Source organism: Populus nigra, chromosome 1 (genome assembly GCF_951802175.1).
Source record: "Populus nigra chromosome 1, ddPopNigr1.1, whole genome shotgun sequence".
Taxonomy (NCBI): domain Eukaryota; kingdom Viridiplantae; phylum Streptophyta; class Magnoliopsida; order Malpighiales; family Salicaceae; genus Populus; species Populus nigra.
Window position 1 is genome coordinate 10275410 of NC_084852.1, and position 6000 is coordinate 10281409.

A 6000-nucleotide genomic window follows, 5' to 3' on the forward strand; every position below is an offset into this window, starting at 1 on the left:
GGAAAGCTTCACTTTAATCACCAATGGCATCTGCACGCACCGTGTTACGCATCAAATGTGCTCCAGTTAGTTTAATCTCTACATCTCGCACGTCATACGTCACGGGCTCGGGTTAATTTTTTAAATATAAAAATAATGTTAAACAATGTTGTTATTTTTAAAATTTAAAAAAAATCTAACATTCGAGTTATTGACCTGATTGAATTAAATAAACCTAGTTAATATATATAGTAACATGATTAAAAAAAACATCGAGAGTAAACAAAGCAAAAAACAATAGATGAGGAGAACTGTTTCTTCTTCTTTTTCTTCTTTTTCTTATAATAAAAAGAAAGCAAAGAAAAATGAATTTCTTTTTAGTGGGAGCTGGCAAGCTACCGACATGACGTCCATAATATCCTACCAATCAAAACGACTTCCCAACAAATGAATCCTATTATGATGTGGGGAGGTATTATGAAGAAGAAGAAAAACCAATGATTGCATTATTTAAAGCCAAAAGAACTTCTAAGTGAATCGAAAAGATTTGTAACTTTTCATGCTTATGAAAAGATAGATAATAATTCGATATATTGCTTGATGGAGCCATGAAGGTTTCCCCTTTCCATGCTCTTAAGAGATATGTTTTGTTTGTTTGCATACCTAATTACTAATTAATTGGTGCCTCTCCTCCTACTAATTATTAAATATTTATCACATTCAATTAATTTCTAGTTAACCTTCTGACGACTGCCGGGCATGCATGGATGTATATAATTAATTTAATGGCAATATTTGTATTCATGCCAAGGAACTTGAAAATGATGTGTATAAGCATGAAGAATATCGCATATACTACAATTTAATTGAATGGTCAACCTCTCAATTAATGTTGAAATGTTGTTCATGTGACATTTTATTATTCTAGTGTTTTCCTCCATTCCTTCGAGAGTTCATTTTAGCTTTATTTTATTAGAAGAGACGAATCTACATATTCATTTTTTAGGAGTTACGATCCAATCTATCCTTGTATTTTTTACTATAGAGAAAATTATGTTTAACATCCTATAATTTAATAATAAAAATTATACTTACTTATCAAGTTTTGAAAAAATTATAGTTTAGATATTGAGTAAACTTAAAATTTTAAATTTGATGAAAAAAACAAATAGTACTCAGATATAATATATCATAAACTCAAACAAAAAATAAATAGCACCAAGCACAATTTATCTCTCAATATATCATTTTATCTTTCTTTAGGAGGATTTGAATCAAAATCATGATCTAGTGTTTTTAATCAAAATTTTCTTCTCTCGTGGCAATCTGAACCTAAATCAAAAGCAATTAGTCATAATGTTTTCAAATTGACATAGAAAAATCCCCAAATTAAAACATAGGAAGAACTTTAATTTTTTTTCTCTATCTCTTCTTCTTGATTTGAGCTTTGTAGATTGTGTTTTTGTTAAACAGTGTTGTTTTGTTGTTTTTATTTTTTGATTTGGAACCAAAAAGTTTTATTAGTTTTTTGTTTTTGATCTAAGAGTTTTATGCTGTTAAAGGTTAGATGTTCCTCTAGAGGAGGCTGGAGTTATGAGGAAGGAAGCTATCAAAAATAAGCTTGAACTGGTATGTTACCTATCAGATTTCTAGATGATGTTTCTCCATTTTATGCATTCATATTGATTATTATATCCCTTTTAGAGTAAAACAAATTATTTCATGCCGCTTTGCCAAAAATCTAAAAACACATTTGCTAGTGGCAGTTCATTATAGAGTTTGTTGATATTGCTATAAAAATGAAATGGACCCTTCCATTATTTTTATTTTTCTTTTTGGAACATCATTTAATCGTGATGTATTATTGATCTAGATCAACACGTTTAGCTCATCATTAACATTTTGATGGTGTATGCTGGTTTTCATTCAAAAAATCTTTTTTGTTGAATGATAATTGAAGTAGGGCTATCGTGAAAATATAGATTTTACTAAGTGTAGAACATGTGGGCATGCTTGGTATGAATCCAAAATTGATAGGGAAAGGACTTATCGCACATAGAAAATCGAGATATTTTCCAATTACTCATAGGTTGTAAAGGTTATTCATATCTTCAAAGATTGTTGAGCACATAACATGGCATCATTCACATGATATGGTGGATGAAGCCATGACACACCTTTATGATGGTGAAGTTTGGAAAAAGTTTAATAGGGTGCATCCTTAATTTTTAATAGAACCATAAAACATATGTCTTGGTTATATAATGATGAATTTAATCAATTTGGGTCATTTGTCGCACCCTATTCTTATTGGCTAGTAATACTCATAGTTTACAATTTGTCATCAACGATATGTATGAGGTCGAAGTTCATGTTATTATTTATGATCATAGTATCATACCCGGTCCTAAAAGCTTGGGTAAGAATATAGATGTTTGTCTTCGACTATTAATTAATAAGTTGAATTAGTTATGGTCATTTGAGACTTTGACGTATAATGTCTTAAGGAAACATAATTCTCAAATGAAGACAACATTGATGTGGACTATCAATGATTTTCCTATGTATGCGATGCTTTCTAGTTTGAGCACGCATATAAATTTATCATGTACATACTGTATAGAAAGTAACAAGGCTTTTACCTTAATAAATTATGGTAAAACATCCTTTTTTTTATTACTACCAAAGGCTCTTGTCAACCGATTATAAGTACAAAAAAAACTTCTTTGTAGTTAGAGTTGAAAGGGATGTTGCACCGCTAGTACTGTTGGGTGAAAAATATGTAGGATATGGTCTCGTAGTATAAAGGCATTGTGTTTGATTCTTAATTCGCTAAGCAGAAGTTTCTTGGTTTTAGTGTGACTCACAATTGGGTAAAACGAAGTATTTTTTAGAGCTTCCTTATTGAAAAACTGATTTCCTTCTCTATAATCTAGATGTCATGCTTATTAAAAAAACATGTTTGAAAATATTTTTAATATGGTGATGTGCATGAAAAGGGAAGATAAATGATAACATGGAGGTTAGAATGGATATACCTTTGTTTTGTCACTATAAAAATATGAAGTTGGTTTATAATAGGCCACAAGTTGCAAATACCAAAGCTAGTTTTGCCTTAGACAATAATACACAATTACTTGTCTACCAATGACTTAAGAGTTTGTGTTTTCCTTATGGATATACTTTGAACAAATCTAGATTGGTGAATTTAGATGATGGTAGATTGTATGAAATGAAGAGTTATGTCTGTCATATGTTTATGCAAACACTTATTCCATTTGCTTACAGAGATTTATTATAAAAAAGGATATGGAATGCACTCATAAAGATTAGTCATTTTCATAAAGATATATGTTTTAACAAGTTGCATGTTTAACATATAGAGAAGCTTGAAATGAATATCATACAGACAATCTAAAAACTTAAGATGATATTCCCTCTATCCTTCTTCGACTCAATAGAGAATCTACCCATACATTTATTGTTTGAGTCAAAAGTTGGAGGTCCTATTTAGTATTGATAAATGTATCCATTCGAGAAGTTAAGGGTTACATATGCATCCTAAGTAAATTTCTATTATCTTTTTTTAATTTAAAATATTCATTTATTCAATCTCTATTTAATTCCATACAAATACTTGTTCAACCTTAAAAAAACATTTAAAATAAGGTGTATGTTGAGGCTTTGATATATGAGGCTTATACTATTGAAGAGATTTTAACATTTATCTTGTACTATTTGGAGCCTCACTTGATTTCAACAAAGAATCAATTGCATTCTAAGACATGATGATGTTGGGGAAATGTCTTTAAGTAGGAATTTGTTAATATTTTCCCATTCTAGACGATCTTTATCAAAAAATACAGTGAGGAAAAGATACTTAACAGAAATCAAATTTAGACATGTACATAATTATGTACTATTTAACTATAATGAATTGAGACCTTTCATTTAATAAGTATAATATGAATGAATTGAGACCTTTTATTTAGTAAGTATAATATTAACATGTTGCTATTTTTAAATAATTTTCTCTTATACTCTTATATAAACTGATAGAGTGAGTTATTTCTTATAGTCAATATCATTAATTTTTATTATCCTAAAATTCATATATAATCAAATCTTAAATTTTCTAATTATAAGATGAATAATTTGTCATGTGGTTTAAAACACATATAAGCATTACTTAATAATTCTTAACTCTCATAATACATAATTTTATTACACATTTCTCTTTAACTGTTAATGGTTATAATCATGTACCAAGTTTATCAAATAGGAGGCATTGCTAATGGTAGTTTATTATATAAAGTTAGAAGAGGTGATTGAATTGCAATATCATAATGAGCAGAATATAGACTTTTTATTTAAATGATATTGCTATGATACTACCGATAGAGGAATCAAAGTGGATTCTCACTATGATTTGGTCGAAATTAATACAAAGGCTAGACTTCGTAACATCGACAATGTCTTCGTTTTTTTCCAAGTAATGCCAATAAGTTTATTGCACATACACTCTTTCCTTTTAAAATAATTGTTTTAGAGTGGATTGATTATTCATTATGAAAACCAAACTTAGGGGTTATGTCCAAGTTGTTCATGATAGTAACGATGAAGGTTATGGGGGAAAATATCTTTCAAATTGATGAGTTAGTTGATCCATATCAAGTTGCTCCATCTACCAACTTAGAAAAAAATTCAGATTTTCATGTTGCTGAGATTATTTTTGTTGACGTTAATACTGAGGAGTTAAATGAGATATTAAGAACCGGTGGACATACACAAGTCAATGAAGATGATAAGATCAACGATCTTCAATTCAATGAAGAAGATGATGATGGAAATGACGATGATGAAAAAGAAGAAGAAAAAGAAGAAGAAGAAGAAGACAGTACAAATTAAAAAGAATTCGAGCTGAATTTATATGTAAAACATCAATATATAATAAAATTGATATTAATATAATTTTTCAATATGTTATTACTTCATAATGAACTATTGTTAACACATTTGGAACATTTATTTTTATGATTTTACTATTTTGTTATTAAATAGAATTGAGATTACTGTATTGTAATTTTATTGTATTTGCAGGATGGAGAGATAAGAAATACAGAAATATTGAGAAAAAAATTTATTTTATACTAATAAAAATACCGCTGAAATATGAAATACCAATGGAATTATCAACTAACTTAGTCTCTTGGAGAGTTTCATAGGGTTGGAAAAAAATTTACAGAACTTTGTCATTGTTTTATACCAACAAAAATATTGGTGGCGTGTGAATTATTGACGGACTTAGTCTTTTGAAGATTTCCAAAGAGTTGAAAAAAAAATTATAGAGCTTTGCCACTAAACATTTAAATCACCGACTAAATTATTAACATAACAAAATGTCATCGAAACATTTTGGAGGGTTCTAAAAAAAGTTTGGTGTTAATTATTAATAGAATTACCAACAAATTGTAAAAATTATTAAATATTTAATTTTTTATCAATAATTATATCAGTAATAAATGACATGTTATTTTTATTAATAGAAATATCATTAATAATCCCATCAAAAATTAAACCCAATCAATAAGACCAAAATCCCTAATTCCAGAACCCTCCTTCTCTCTCCCTCTATCCTCTTATTCCCCTCTCCTCTCAGACGACCACGCCAGCAAACCACCGAGACAAAAGCCACTATCCTCTTCCTCCTTCAGCTGATGACGACCAACTTCCTCACCAGTCTAACTTCAGCCAATGATAGCAGCTCTGGCCACAGAACATTGACGACATCCTCTTCTCCTCCAGCGACAACAGCCTAACATCTCCTTGTCATTTTCTCCAGCATCGTAAGTCAAAACAATCTACCATTGAAAGCCATAAAGATTGAAGTTCAATGTATAATCTCTATTTCTTTAATAGTGTAGTTTATGAAAAAAAACAAAAAAAAAATCTATCACACAATAAATAAGTTAGAAAACACGCAGGCTCATGGTCTCATTTCTTGCCCAAAAAAGTCCATCC